The sequence below is a fragment of the Cervus elaphus genome, chromosome 22 (genome assembly GCF_910594005.1).
Source record: "Cervus elaphus chromosome 22, mCerEla1.1, whole genome shotgun sequence".
Classification (NCBI taxonomy): domain Eukaryota; kingdom Metazoa; phylum Chordata; class Mammalia; order Artiodactyla; family Cervidae; genus Cervus; species Cervus elaphus.
The window spans coordinates 50,048,308-50,064,917 of NC_057836.1; the positions used below are offsets into that span (position 1 = coordinate 50,048,308).

At 44.6% G+C, this 16,610-nt stretch overlaps 1 long non-coding RNA gene across 1 annotated transcript; it reads right to left on the reverse strand.

Annotated features, from left to right (window-relative positions):
* Nucleotides 1–882: 882 nt before the first annotated feature.
* On the reverse strand, nt 883–15,587 carry LOC122680459. Its single transcript, XR_006336697.1, has 3 exons — nt 15,473–15,587; nt 6,597–6,704; nt 883–1,035 (listed from the first exon to the last, which is right to left on the reverse strand). It is a non-coding gene; the product is annotated as an uncharacterized LOC122680459 (long non-coding RNA).
* Nucleotides 15,588–16,610: the final 1,023 nt, after the last annotated feature.

Sequence of the window (16,610 nt, forward strand, 5' to 3'; positions counted from 1 at the left end):
AGAAAAAATAGCAGAGACTCTGAAACAGGTCTGCGAGATGGAGGCAGAAGGGGCAGATACCGTGGCAGTGAGGAGGCAGAATCAAGTGGATCTTGCCACTCATTGGGTTGCATAACATTCACTAAAAATAGCAGCATTACTCCTTCAAAAAAAAGAATAGGATTTGTTAGGATTTGGGACTATTTGTTGAGCCAGAGCTAGAACAGGAAATAACACTGTGATAGGAAATTAACTGGGATGTGGCCACATCGAGCCTCTCAACTCCCCACATCAGCCATATTGAAAATACCAGGGATGACAATACAGCCATCCCTGATTTTTTAAAATATCAGATCTCACACATTCAAATAGGTGCTGGCCTCTAAGTCACCGTGGGCACCCGTCACTTATTCCAACAATGCTACCGCTGTTGAAATCCTTTCTGGGCTCCCCTTTTCTATCTGCATTTGGAGCCAGGATATGAGACACCCAATAGTCTGGCTTCATTACCTAATGGTGACTTTTTATTTTTCCTTTGGATAGCTTTAGCCACCTCAAACGAACAACCAAATTGCTTTCCAGACACCAAGACTAAGCCATTAATTTAGGAAAGTAACTTGGGACTGGAGAACAGAAGAGATTCAGCTGAGGCTCATGGTTGGGAACACGGCAACAGCCAACAGATTTGTCACAAAGAGACGCCGGGCCTATCCTGCCTGCCTCCTCACCCCCAACTGCCTGAGCCCCACATGCCATTAGAATGTAATCCAGGCAACTTCCTGGATTACATACGGGTGTGACGTGACCCTTCGTTCCTGCGATTAGAGAAGCAAAAGGGATTCAAACAGAATAAGAAAGGACACAGGAAGCTGGAAATGAGCTTGCCTCCAAAAGGGCCACTGCTGGTTTGCAACAGGATGAGGCTGAAAATGTACTTTCCTTTAGTGGACTCACTGGTCATCAGGATCTGCCTTCAGCAGAGAAGCGTGGGCATTTTAGAGCCATTCAGGCTCAGGGGAAGTCTGGGTATGTTCAGTATGCACTCAACAGACATTCCTCATTGTCAAAAAAAAAGAGAGAGAGAAAGAGAAAAGAAAATGTCAGTAAGTGTAAGCTATTGGTAAGTCAAGGAGTTTAATACATGAGAAGTGGGAAACACAACGACAAACTATAAAATTTGCTCAGTGTTAAATAAATGATCTGGAAAATCATGGGGACTGGTTGTGTTTTTTTTGCCATTTTTCAATGGAAAAACACATAGCACATAAACTACCATACACTGGCCACTGATCCTGCTGTTTCCACAGAGCTGCTAATTTCGGATAATTGCCTTTATTTAGTTAACATAGATATATATACAACACATACCACATTCCAGACACTGTTGGAAGTATCTTATAAACACGAATTCTTTTAATTCTGATATCAGTCTTATGAATGAGGTGCTCCTATTATTTTTAAGTTATGTATGCATTTTAATGATTCATTGCTAAGATGTACTTTTTTAATTAACTGAACCATTGTGTGTCCCAATCATATTTAATTATAAAGCTTCCCTTGTACTTTCTTTTTTAATTTTTAATATACATTTTTATTGGAATATAATTGCTTTATCACAAAAACTAGCACAACAATGTATGGTACTCTTATTTTTACCTCTAGCTTACAGATGAAAAAACTAGGACCTAGAGAGGTTGAATAACCCACCCAAGGCCACTCAGCTAGTAAACTGTAAGTCCTGTGCTCCTAAAAACCATAATTTTCCAACCTTCTGAAATTTAACTTTGGCAGCCTTTTTGTCTCTGGTACCACTGCCTACATCCTACAGTCTTTTTTTCTCCCAGGGGTTTTCTGGAGTGGCTCAAAAATAAGCTGGCCCTTGGGTCCCCTAGACAGAATGGGAAAAACAAAACTAAACTCAACTAATAACATAATCTGAGTTGAAGATCCTTAACCCAGTGATCCTTAACCCAGGCATTGCCAAACATTTTTGCCTTTAATAAAATATTATTATTATTATTTTGGCCACCTCTGGCTTGTGGGATCTTAGTTCCCTGGGCCATGAGAGTGAACATGCTGAGTCCTAACCACTGGACTGACTGGAAATTCCCTAAACCTTATTTTTAGAATAGGTTTAGGTTTACATGAAAATTGTATAAATGGTACAGAGGGTCCCCATATATACCACACAGCCAGTTTGCCCTATTTTTTAACATCTTATTTTAGCATGGTACATTGTTCATAAATTATTAACCATAGTTCAGTCTTTACTCAAATTCCCTTGTGTGTGTGTGCATGCTCAGTTATGCCAGGCTCCTCTGGCCATGGGACTTTTCAGGCAAGAATACTGGAGTGGGTTGCCATTTTCTCTTCCAAGGGATCTTCCCATCCCAGGGATCAAACCCTCATCTCCTGGGTCTCCTGCATTGCAGGTGGACTCTACCCGCAGAGCCATCAGGGAAGCCCAAATTCCCTCAGTTTTAACCTTTTTTGGTCCCAGGATCCCATCCAGGATCCATATCACATTTAATAGGTAAGTCTCTTTAGCTTCCTCCTGACTGTGAGAGTTTCTCAGACCTTTCCTGTTTTGGATGACCTTGACAGTCTTGAAGAGGATTTTGTAAAGTATTTTGTAGAATGTTCTTCACTGTGATTATATACAATGTTTTTCTCAGGTTAGACTGGAGCAGCAAGTTTTGGTGGCGCGAGGGAGACCACAGAATACAGCACTATTTTCATCACTTTGTGTCAAGGGGACACACTATCAATATGATTTTACTGTTGTTGATGTTGACCTTGATCTGCCTGATAATCCCCCAATCTGGGTTTTATTTTAGTCTGGTTTCAATGCTCACTTTGACCCTTCAGACTATGTTTTTCCTCGCCTTTTAGCATGGTTTTTAATTTTTTCTAGAGAGCTGGGTATGATGTACCAGGTATTAGGAACTGAGGCACACGGACCTAAATCCTCACTAAAGTGTGAGGATTCATGTTAATCTGGCTACAAGTTGGTCTGCGTGCAGTGTTTGCTGGGCATTTCAGTGCCAGAAGCTTCAAATTCCTCTGTTGTCCTTTCTTTGTGTCCCTGTGGTAGCCCGGTTTGAGTTTCTCTCCGAACCTCCAGATATTAGGGTGGTGGTTACCCCTGAAAGCTCAACTGTTTGATAAGTCTAAGAAAAGTCATTGGTTTTCAATTAATTCACTGTTTTCTTTTTTTGTTGTAATGATCACAGTATTGATTTCTAAGCCCCTTACTTGTTGAAGCTAAGCCAGAAGTCTTCCAAACGTTTTTAAGAGTAGAAACCTTTTCCAAATGAACTCTTATGTAACTGGGCTGGGTCTCACCACTGTGCAGCCCAACCCAATCCTAGTGCTGGAGTATTTTCCATCTGCACTTCCACGGTCCTGCTGGGTATCTAGGGCACCCTGCTGTCTCCATGCTGTGTTTCAGGAGATTTGCAAGTACCCTAGGTCATTCAGTCATGGGATGTCCATGTGAGGAAGTAAGGATGGGACTCAGAAAGATCTTCAGGCATGGGCAGGAATCTTTTCAGCTGGAAAATCCAGCAGAAATGGCCAGATAGATGGTAGAAGGACCCCAGCAAACAGTAGTGTGAAGAGGAGCCCATGGGGTTTCTTCCATGTGATGGTGGGTCACGTTGCCCATGAGAGGGAGGTATTTTGGTCCTCAGGCTCTGATTGGCCCCCATGAAGCTCCTCGGTGCTGGCCACTCCTTGGATATTGATCTCTAGTCCTATATGTTTTCTACCTTCTCTGTCAAGACATGGTCCTCTAGTCTAACACTTTGACATCATCCTTGAAAATCATGCTCAATCCTCTTCCCTTAGCTCTGCTGTAACCCATCTGACCCTCAGCCAGTCCCCCAAGGATGGTGGGATGAGGGCTCTGGGGCTTCTTCCAGCCTCTACCACTCACGTCCTTGGATCAAGTCTCCATTTTGCTCCCAATGTCCTAATTATTAAGAATCTTTTTTTTCTTTTAGTAAAATGTGGCTTCACAAAGCAAAGGCTTTGACTTCCTGAATTAATATTTTGGACATGGGCGTTGACATCCTAAAAAAGTCAAACTGAAAATTAACAATTGTTCTAATTTTTAAATTTATTTTATAGCCTTCTCAATGGGCTTCCCCAGTGACTCAGCTGTGAAAGAATCGCCTGGAATGCAGGAGATGAGCAGGAGACCCTGGTTCAATCCCTGGATTGGGAAGATCCCCTGGAGAAGGAAATGGCAACTCACTCCAGTACTCTTGCCTGGAGAAGTCCATGGACATAGAAGCCTGGCCAGCTATAGTTCATGGTGTTGCAAAAGAGTTGGACACAACTGAGCAACTAAACAACAACAATAACCTTCTCAATATTCCATAAAGCAATTTGAGTGCTTTTGACTAATTAGGGGAAAAGTCATGGGTTCATAAAAAGAAACATTGAATCAAAAAACAAAGATAATTACTTTAAAACATTTTTTCTCTGTATTTCTTCAGATGGTGACTGTGAGTGTATGTGTGTGTGTGTGTACAAACTCTGGTTGGAGGGGGGATCTAGGGTTTCAGAGCCCGGCACACCTAGCCTTCTCTACCACTTGCCCAGTCCTCTGAAGCCATTCTTACGAAGGTCACCTTCACGTTGCCACATCCAGTGGTCAGTCCTCAGTCCATCTTTCTCGCCCTGTCAGCAGCACTGTCGTGACACGTCCTCAATCCTTCCATCTTGCTGGTTGCTCCTTTGAACCTCCCTTGCTGGCTTCTCCCCTTCTCTCCTATCACTAAACCTGCCCAGAGCCCCAGTCTTGTCCTCTGCACACCTCTGTTCCCTACCTGAGCTCATCCAATGCCACAACTCTGACACCACCTCTATGCTGATAACTCAGCTACATATACCTCCAGCCCAGACCGCTCTTCCTGACTCTAGACTCCTAAACCCCATGAGTTATACCATGTTGCTGCTGAATACTGTTCAGAACCAAACTCCTCTCCTTCTCTCCCAAACCTGCCCCTTTCCCCAGGATTCCACATCTCCATAAATGGCATTTAATTTTGCTAGCTTCTTAGGCCATGAGCCTTGGCCTGCTTTTGGTCTCACCCTGCACTTGATCTATCAGCAAATCCTGCCAGTGTCACCCCACATCTGACTGCTTCTCTTTCATTGCTCCCATCCTGGTTCAGGTCACCCAGCTATGACCGGCCTTTTGATCTCCCTACTGCCTCCTTGATGTTCTATGTTACGTTCCCCTTACTTTTACATGTAAGTAAGATCCTGTCCCCCCTTCTCTCCAGCCCTCTGGTGCCACCTAGGTTTGCAAGCCTTCTATGATCATTGTGGCAGTTGTTCAGTCGCTGAGTCGTGTCCCACTCTTGCAACCCCATGGACTACCACCAGCAGGCCAGGCTTTCCTGTCCTTCACCATTTCCCAGAGTTTGCTCAAATTCTTGTCCACTGAGTCAGTGATGCTATCTAACCTATCTCATCCTCTGCTACCCGCTTCTCCTCCTGCCCTCAATCTTTCCCAGCATCAGGACTGTGCCCAGCTAACTCTCCAACTCCATTCCCTACCTCTCGACAGCTGACTTCTCCACCCAGTCCTCACAGCCCCCATTCTTGCTACTTAAATATGCCAAACTCATTCCCAAGCCAGGGTCTTCAACACTGGCTCTTCCTTCTTCCTGGGAACTCTACCCCCAAGTACCCAGCTGGCTCTCTTCCTCACTTCCTTCGGGCTCCTTTTTACTTTTCACCTTATTGTGAGTCTTTCCCTGGCCACCCTATTCAACACAGGGCCACTGTCTCCCTGTGTCCTCATTCTATCTATTTTTCTTCTCAGCATTTATTGTAATCTGAAATCCCACGCACTATTTGTTTACTGGGATCTCCCTTATCAAAAAGAAGCCTTAGCACGAGAAGGTGGATGTGTGCGTATGTACATCTGAGTCCCTTCGTGTTCACCTGAAACCATCACAACTTTGCTTGCTAATCTGTGACACCCCAATTCAAAATGAAAATTTTTTTAATTAAATTAAAAAAATAAATATTGATAAAAAGAAACCTCAGTTGGAGCAAGATTTTTGTCTTTTTTTGGACAGGGGCACTTTCTCCCCAGTGCTTAGAATAAGAAGAATGCCTGGTGCATAGCAGAAGCTCAATAAAGGATGAATGAATAAATCCTGTGTGCGTGACTACTAAGTCACTTTAGTCGTGTCTGACTCTTTGAAGTCCCATGAACTGTAGCCCGCCAGGCTCCTCTGTCCATGGGACTCTCTAGGCAAGAATACTGGAGTTGGTGGCTGTGCCCTCCTCCAGGGGATCTTCACAATCCCGGGAAAGAATCTGTGTCTCTTGCATTGACAGGTAAATTCTTTACCACTGAGCCACCGGGGAGCCCGTAAGGGGTCAGATAAAAACCTGGGCTAAGTCTCATTTTTCATACTTAGTAGCCCAGTGATACTATTCTCTACAAGCCTCAATTTCCTCAGGAGTACACTAGAAACAATATACAAAGGAGAGGGAGAGAGAGAAAGAAGGAGAGACTAAGGACAATTGTGTGTGTAATTGCTTACTTAGCTCAACACTTAACCCATGTGACACCCTCAATAAATGCTCACCTTTAATTACTGTCTCATTGGTTTCCATCTGCTTTTGGAACCTTGCCCTTTCCCTTCTGGATCTACAAGTTTGAGTTCTTGGTAACTTTCTTCTCTTCTAAATGGAATCTAGAAAAGAGAGAAAGGGCTCGTGTTATTGAACTTGAGATTGGTTCCCCACCTTTGTATGTGGGATTTATTTAGTGCTTGCTGTCTGTTTAGCTGGCATTGCTCTTGAACATCCTGGGCACCCTCTTCAGTGCATGAATCACACCAGCTCTGCTGAATAGAGTCATGAGAATAACTTAGGAGCCCAGATGTGAATGACATCTGCTATGAGCAGTTATGAGTAGTGACAACTTGCCCTCCATGTATACCTGCAACACTGTGTTAATATCTCACCTTTGACAATGGCATTGGTTCCAGAGAAATGATAGTTTAATTCTCATCTCTGGGTTCAGAAGAGGTGGGAGCTCACAAACAAGAGGAAAGCTGTGTTTCCACCCTGAGCTCACTTACAGGAGCAGCCCACGTTTGCCGTTCACGAAAGCCTGTGCTGTTCTCATCTGAGGCCTGCCAGCTTCAGAGGTTAAGTTTCCAAGACCAAAGGAAAGCGGGGGCTGGAGGAATTTTGGAAAGAGTCCAGGGCTGCCTGGGCAAGCCAACTCAAATAATCCCAGCAAGCAGAAGTTTGCTTGGACCTGAGCTGGCTGTCTAGACGGTCATGATTGCACGCAGGTATGACCTTGTACTTCATTTGGCCTGTGTTTAACTTGTGTTAAGGAGTCTGTCAATGAATGTCTCAGTTTGGGTGCCCCCAGAAATGGCTCCAGCTTCCCAGATGGTGCAGTGGTAAAGTATCCCTTTGCCAATGCAGGAGACACAAGAGATGTGGGTTCGATCCCTGAGTCAGGAAGATCCCCTGGAGCAGGAAAGAGCAACCTGCTCCAATATTCCTACCTGGAAAATCCCACAGACAGAGGAGCCTGGAAGGGCTACCCTCCATAGAGTCGCAAAGAGTCAGACATGACTGAGCACACATACGCACACGTGCACAGAAATGGCTTCAAAAGGAAGGATTTCAGACCAATTAATTCACTGAGGGAGCACTCCTAGGATGTCCTGGCAGGGAAAAGCAGGAGGAGGAGGCAGAGAAGGGAAAGAGGCTGAGAGAGGGTGTGTGTCCAGCTAGTTAACACCACAGGCAGCTAGGCCTCAACCCTGGGAACAGATTGAGTTCATTGTAAAAATGTCCCAGAATCATAGCCCAACATGAGCATGTCCAGCCTGCCAGGAAGATGAAATTCTCTCCATCCTCTTGGGCAGAGACTCACAGGTGAGCTTGGCTGCAGCGTGTGGAGAGCATCTTGGGTGTATGTGCAGGGCTTCGCCAATATTTTCAGCCAATGAGTCAAAACACAGAACTCCCTAAATTTAAAACATCAACGTCCAGCCCTCACCCCACTCCTCTGAGAGACAGCTGAATCATGGTCGTCAAGATACAAAGTTAGGAAACTTGGCAGCTGAGTTCTCCTTCTGCCAGAAACCCTTTCTAAAGAACTATGTCTATTAAGTGCTTACGATGTGCCAGGCACTCAAATCATCTCATCTCATTTTTATAACAACACGAGGAGGTGAGAGCTATTAATATTTTCACTCACGTTGCATGATGAAGTCACTGAAGCTCACAGAATCCAGGAACCTGCCTGAGATCAGAGACTCGGTACAGAGTGAAGCAAAGATCTGGGCCCAGGCCATCTGAGCCTAGTGGGCTACAGTCCCTGGGGTCGCATGAGTGGGACATTACTTAGCGACTAAATCGCCACAACCACCACAGCTGAATCTAGAGCTCAGCCCTCCCTCCTGCCCAGGGCCTCTGCAGCAAGGCTCCCTGAGGCCCAGGGAAGCAACTGCTGCTCTTTGAACTGTTTGCTAACCAGTCTGTTGGTCCTTATGTTGAGGAGGGGTTTGTCTGTTTGCATCTGGATCCTTTCAAGCTGGAGGAAAGATGGAAGGAAGCTGGCATTTTGTAGATCTGCTCTCCCCTGCCGGCTCTCCTGCAGTGCCCAGAACAGCCTGAGAGATGGGGGGCAGGATTCCCCCACATTGCAGATGGAGAACCCCAGTGAAGTTCGGAGAAATCAAGCCACCTGTCCACACCCAGCACTAGGGAGGCCGAGGGGCGAGGCAGATGGAATGGGTTGTGGAGGCAGCCCCCGTCCAAATTCCAGTCAGGCCTCCCTCCTCCTGACCTGGGTAGAAGGAGCCTTGATTCTGACCCACACACGCATTCTACCAAAGCACTCAGGGTATTTTATTGCACAATGGGCGTGTGTGCTCAGTCACTCAGTTGTGTCCACCTGCTTGTGACCCCATGGACTGTAGCCCACAAGGCTCTGCTGTCCATGGGATTCTCCAGGCAAGAATACTGGAGTGGGTTGCCATGCTCTTCTCCAGGGGATTCTCCCAATCCAGGGATCGAACCCATTTCTCCTGCGGCTCTTGCATGGGCTTGCATCTGCAAGCGAATTCTTTACCACTGCACCACCTGCGAAGCCCTTATTGCAGAACATTGATTTCCAAATGTTCTCCCACCGGGAGTCCTCTGACGACATTTGAAATGCCAATTTAAATCAATGAGTGTTGAAAAAGTGTATCAAGACAATAAATGAATGAACAGGACCTAGGTTCAAATCTTGGTTCTGCCATTTCTCTCTTTAGGGCTTTGGGCTCAGAGGAGCCCGGATTCACCTGCCCAGGCCCGTGTCACCCAGAGCCCCAGGCTTGTCTCTGCCTGCCCAAAGGCCCCGCGGGACTGTGCCACGGTCACCCTCTCCTGCTGCCCCATCACTCGGTTCTCCCTCCCCACCCCATCCCCACCACCTTTAAAGCACTTTGCCTCATTCCTTCAAGGTCTAGAAAAGTGACTAAAGTTTCTCTGACAAATCTATTCCCTCTGAAATGTGGACGGCACCTAATAGCCCAAGAGCACCACCTTTGCGTGGGGATTTATATTTTAACAACATATAATTTTAATATATAATAATTGAACACCATTTACCTGCTAAACACCTGGTGGCTCAGATGGTAAAGAATCCACCTGCAATTCGAGAGACCTGGGTTTGATGCCTGGGTTGGGAAGATCCCCTGGAGGAGGGCATGGCAACCTTCTACAGTATTCTTCCCTGGAGAATCCCCATGGACAGGCGAGCCTGGTGGGCTACAGTCCACACAGCCGCAAAGAGTTGGACACAACTGAGTGATTAAGCACAGCACAAGCACCCAATGACTCGGTTCGGCAGAATAACAAATATAATAACTAATAGTTACTTCACTGCTACTCTCTGCCAATCAGTTTTAAGTGGTTCACAAGTGTAAACCTCACGCTAACTTTATAAAGTTGTTAGAATAGATTGTCAAATATCTCCCCACCAGCCTGTCACTGGTGTCTGGAATCTTATAATCTGGTGGTTATCCAATCCATGAAGCCCTGCCACAGCGCCTGGCACATAATAGGTATAAAGTGGACTCTGAGACAAGGATTCTAGCGGAGGTGGTTCATCTGGGAGGGAGGTGCAGAAAACGTTGAGAAAGGGTTGGGGAGGCACGCAGGGAAAGGAAGGCAGCCTACGAAAGGGTGTGTCATCAGATAAACTAAAGCTGTGGGCCGCGGGAACTCAATCTCATGGGAACACTGGGAAATGGTGTAGAAAATGTGCCTGAGTATTATCCACCCCACGAGTGACAGTGCCAAGGCATTTATAGGTAAATTCAGTCATGAGGAGACTGCTCCTAAGGAGCCTTAGCGCTTTATCTCTCCATCTGTCTGCAAGCAAAGGCAGAGTGACTTTGGAGAAATCCCACAGGTAGAAGAGGTAGAGGTACCAGCAGATGAAGCTGGTTGAAGTGCACCCAAGTGGTGAAGCTCGAAGGATGTAGACAGACACCAGCAGCATCCATGACAGTGTTGGCAGATATAAGTTGAATGAACAGATGAATGAATGAATGAGATGACAGAGGTGATAGGATGCAAACACGCCCTGGTTTTCATTGATCTGATGTAACTCTTAGGCCTTCCACCATCTTAGTGAGATTCCATCATTCAGGACAGTCTAACACAGAATATCCAGGGTGTCTGATCTTGTCAGTAGCAAGAAGAAAGGGAGGAAGGTGCTTTACAAGAATCCTGGGAACAAGGACAGAGTTCTGGTTTCAAACTGTTCACCCCCATATGACATCTCCCATCATACATCTGAAGTTTTCATCACAGAATGCCAAGGCCTCTGCAGTAGCTACCAGGAAAACAAAAAGACCTCAGAGGGCAGATGTCATCAATTTTTCACTTTCTCACTGTGAACCCAACCATAATTCTAACCTTGGTAACACAAGGCCAGTGGAAACTATGTGCAGCACATGTTTGGTTTAAATTCTCTGTTGATTTCTCTTGATTTATAGGTTAAAACGCGGCCAATGCAAGTCTTTCCCCCACCCTACCAATTTCTGTCTTGAGCTAAGGGTTCAATATTTTGTCAAACTATACTTTTTGTTATTTTTAGCCTCATAAAAATGATTAAAACTTAAAAAGCCCGGCACAGGGTTGGAAAGTAGTTTTTCTTCTTTGTTTCCAGAATTATTACATGTTTCTGAATTAGCACAGCTCCAGGTCCCAAGAACCACATGATCTCACTCCTCTTAAAGACAGATTTTTCATACTAATTTTTTAATGATATGTCAAGCCAGAAAACAGAGCTTCAGATCCATATGCAGCACATATGGTCATGGCTTTAGGGTCAACGACGAGAAACAACTTTGATAAAATCCTCTCCAGAAAAACCTAGCTTCCCTGAAAAAGAGACTATCTTGTTTCCCCCTCTTTCTCCTTCTTCTCCTCTTCCTTCTTTTTCTTTCTGCACTTTCCAAGAGGAACATTTTTTTCCTCTTTTTAAAATGTATTTATTTAATTGGAGGATATTTACCTTACAATATTGTGATGGCTTTTGCCAAATATCAACATGAATTGGTCATAGGCATATGTGTCCCCTCCATCCCAAGCCCCCCACCCACTTCCCTCCCCACTACATCCCACCACGTTGTTACAGAGCACTGGCTTTGGGTGCCCTGCATCATACATCAAACTCCCACTGGTTATCTATTTTCCATATGGTAATGTATAAGTTTCAATGCTATTCTCTCAAATCTTCCCACCCTCTCCCCCCATTGAGCTCAAAATTCTGTTCTTTCCATCTGTGTCTCCTTTGCTGCCCTGCATGTAGGATTGTTGGTACTGTATTTCTAGATTCTAACGAACGCATTGCTTTATGACATTTGTCTCTCTTTCTCACTTACTTCACTCTGTATAATAGGCTCTACGTTCATCCACCTCATTAGAACTGACTCAAATGCATTCCTTTCTATAGCTAAGTAATATTCCATTGTGTATTTGTGCCACAACTTCCTTATCCATTCATCTGCCAACGGACATCTAGGTTGCTTCCATGCACTAGCTATTGTAAATAGCGCTGCAATATACATTGGGGTACTTGTGTCTTTTTTTGATTCCGGTTTCCCCAAGAGGAATTTTGGGAGTAAAGATCAAATAGGCTTTGAATTCAAGTCTCATGTCTCGGAGAGAGCTTAGAAGTTGCTCAAAAGAAGAGGTCAAGAAGATATCTGTTGATTTGCTAAAAAAAAATGTGCAGGTTTTAGACTCCTTGGAAGGAAAATTATGACCAACCTAGACAGCATATTAAAAAGAAGAGACGTTACTTTGTCAACAAAGGTCCATCTAGTCAAGGCTATGGTTTTTCCAGTGGTCCTGTATGGATGTGAGAGTTGGACTGTGAAGAAAGCTGAGTGCCGAAGAATTGATGCTTTTGAACTGTGGTGTTGGAGAAGACTCTTGAGAGTCCCTTGGATAGCAAGGAGATCCAATCAGTCCATCCTAAAGGAGATCAGTCCTGGGTGTTCATTGGAAGGACTGATGTTGAAGCTGAAACTCCAATACTTTGGCCACCTGATGCGAAGAGTTGACTCATTGGAAAAGACCCTGATGCTGGGAGGGATTGGAGGCAGGAGGAGAAGGGGACGACAGAGGATGAGATGGCTGGATGGCATCACCGACTCGATGGGCATGAGTTTGAGTAAACTCTGGGAGTTGGTGATGGACAGGGAGGCCTGGTGTGCTGCGATTCATGGGGTCGCAAAGAGTCGGACACGACTGAGCGACTGAACTGAACTGAATGGGGGACTGTCTACCAGGAACTAGAAGTAATTCTATTAGTTATAAACTAAGACTGTTAAAAGTCTACTTTGAAAAACTCATACTAGGGAACCAACAGGCAAAGAAGGGGGCTACCGTACTGGCCAGGGTGATTGACTTTCTCCAGGAGAAATGGAATTGCTATGACACACTGAGGGAAGAGAAGAGAATGTCTGGATTGCATGCAGATGTTGGGGCATCACTTAGTAATACCATGCCCTGTGATTAACATTAATGGAACACTACAACTCAATGAAGACAAGGCTACTAGTAGTAGAATTAGAGTTTGGATGATTCCATCAGACCAGGAACTATGATCAGTTGTAGGACTTTCTGAGGGCAAAGCAAATGTAGAGAGGATCATAGAAGGAAGAAAGTATAAACACGAGAAAGGATAACATGACCAGTTGCAGAAATGATGGCTATAATAGTTATGAACCATTTCTTCTTTTCTTTGATATGTTTGTATCATATATGTATATAAATATCTATTTATATGGTTGTATGTATGGCTATATATACTGACACATACATATATATAAACTCAGTTCAGTTCAGTCGCCCAGTCATGTCCAACTCTTTGTGACCCCATGGACTACAGCACACCAAGCTTCCCTGTCCATCACCAACTCCCAGAGCTTGCTCAAACTCATGTCCATCAAGCTGGTGATGACATCCAACCATCTCATCTTCTGTTGTCCCCTTCTCCTGCCTTCAATCTTTCCCAACATCAGGGTCTTTATATATGTGTATATATATATATATATATTTATATTTATATATACATTTTATATATTCTTTGTCTTTCTTTTTCCCCTTATCTTATTCATTCACTCTGTAACAAAAGCTGTGGTGAAAGAGGTAAGCCTTTATATCTTGACATTTAAGTTACAAGATATTTAAGAGAGGGATGATTCAGCTAGTAGTGAAAATAAATGTAACCCAGAGATGAATAAATGTACACTGATTTGGAGAAAGTTAGCCTGTTTTCATTTGTATGAAAGACTGTTGTATTGTTAATAGCATGATCTTGTATTGTCTTTATTTGAAAGTTAAATACAGAAAAAAAGAAAGATGTACTAAGTTGATAAGGGTTGCACTGTTTGGAATCATTCCATTGTCAACTTACTTAAGCTGGAAACGCTTTGAAAAGTTTCCTTCTCTTTCTCTCCCTATTCTGCATAGTTCCAGGTTAGAGTAGGCTGAAAGAGGAGCCTGTTCAATATTTGGAAGATGGAAGTAAAGCAGTGGCCATTGCTCTCAGCAGTCACGCAGAGCGTCCTCAGATATAGTACTGGAGAGATGAAGCGTCCTTAGCGGGTCCCAGCTTTTCTGTGCTCTCATGCGCCCCCATGTCTAACCCCCTTTGCCTTGCACTGCTAACCTGGGAGGCTCACTATTCTCCTCGTGTTGGGAGATGACTGTTTTCATGGAAACAATATTTGTGACTCCATCTAGATTGCAGATTGTGTCAGGGTTCAATTAGGGATGTGCAGTAACAATTAATATTAGAGGGATAAGGAGTTCATTATGGGAGTCAGACCTTTCACAAGTGTCAGAGAAGCTGGGAAGCAGAAGGGATGAAAAGAGAAATAAAAGGATCAAAGAAGGAGCTATGGACCAGGCCTCCTGAAGCCCAGGTGAAGGAGAACAAGCTGGCATGTGCAGGGAGCCTTGAGGAACCAGGTAGATCCAGCCTTGGGAGTAGCCAGCAAAGGGGCAACTCTCATAGGAGTCTATAGGAAGTCCATGACCTTGAGCTACAAAATCTCTGTGCCCAGAGATGAGCACTGGTCACCAGGTCAGCAATCAGAAGTATGAGCTGGATGCAAAGCAAAGAAGACAAGCTGGTTGACAAGGATAGCTAGAAATAGACTGATGCCTCCAGTCTTGCATTAAAAAAGTATCAGTTCTCGGAAACATTATTACTTTCACTAAAATTTTCTATTACTGTTCATCTCCCACTGGCATTTGCCTTCTCACTGGCATTTTTGGGTGTATTAAAACATGTCATTCATGCCCCGTGTATGCTGACAGAGATGTGATATGGTGGTGAAGCTGAGCACTTCAAAGCCAGGATGCTGGAACTGAACCCAAAGGGGACACAGAAATGAAAGGTGAATCCAGGGCCACCCGAATCTGAAGGCTTTCTCCGTCACACCCATGGCAGCCCTGCCCACACCTGTCTGCAGCGCTCCGATTCCACCTTGCTCCAGACTACATTGGAATTACAGTGGGTCTTCATGCAATTCAAGAGCTGTAAAGCTCTCTGCATCCCTGGCCACCTTTTAGTTCTGTAGTAAAGTATTATCAACCTTTTTGTGGAATGTTTTACCAATTGCTGTCAGAGAACTTGGGTTCACCATGATAGAGATAAAAAGCTAACATTCTTAGCAAAGACTTTATAGGTACCAAAGTCTATTTACCATTAAATATGGATATTTCCAGGCATTCCATTACTGTATTGATCATTTATTATGTTTCCAGGATGTAAATGTTGTAATAGTGACATTGGGGATATATTTTACTGCTCTGGCTTTTAACATGAGGAAATAGAAATTCTTTGCATAGCTGGAAATGGTCTTGAACGTATAAATTTACTGCCAAGACTTAACCTTGCAATTAGTGTCATACTTACAGAATGACCTGGAGATCTTAGTCATTTTTCTGAAACAGAAACTTGCATCATACTGTTACCCAACTGGTTGCTTCAACCCCTTGGTGTCACACAGGCCACAGGACTCTGGCTCACATGAAGGAGTCCTATCCCCCAAGAAGTCTTCTTAGGCAGGTGGGCTGGAGGACAGACAGAAGCAGACACATCCTGAGTACCTTAAAGAAAGCATATGACCTCACTTGGGGCAAATTCATTCCTTGGGTTCATTGATTGAAGGTGACAAATGTCATCCAAAGTAAAAGAGGAATTCGGGGGGAGGCTAAGAAGCCATTCAGAGAACAGAAGAGAAAGATGGAGAAGAGGCAGTGAGGGATCTGACAGACACGAATGGGCGGTCTCTGCAGAGAACCGCTGTCTTCTTGACTGCCTGGCTCCTGTCCAACGCGTCACTCTGCTCAAGACTCCGATCCAGGGAGACAGCAATTGGTTCTGCTGAAAGTTTCAGGCTTCTATACCTTGGGAGAAGGATGGTTCTCCCAAAAGAAATCAGATGTTCTCACCAGATAATGAGGTCATAGTGTCATGAAAAGATGGGGCTTGTGGTTTACACCCACTGACACTTTCTGGGCAGGTAATTTGAGCATGGCCAGGCCAAGAGACGGACTTCCCTGGTGGCTCAGACAGTAAAGCGTCTGCCTACAATGTGGGAGACCCAGATCCCTGGGTCAGGAAGATCTCCTGGAGAAGGAAATGGCAACCCACTCCAGTACTCTTGCCTGGAAAATTCCATGGACAGAGGAGCCTGGCAGGCTATAGTCCATGGGGTCGCAAAGAGTCGGACACGACTGAGTGACTTCAATGTCAATGTCAAGGCCAAGAGACAGGGCTGGCCCAAGGGTGAACCCTTCATCTCAGGGTCAGATTTCCACCTCCTCTTCTCCTACTCAGCATCTCTAAGTTTAGAGGATGGTCTAGACCAAGACGATATTTGTATTGCCAAAAGCACCAACCATCCAAAGTCTGGCATGTGCCACACCAAGAAAGCTCTGAAAGGGAAGCCAAATGACAATGCAGTAAATTTTTCCAGGCATCTCTCTCTTTCTCTCCAGTTATGAGTGTGAAAGGTCCTACTATCTAGGCAGAGAAGTCACCACAGGGA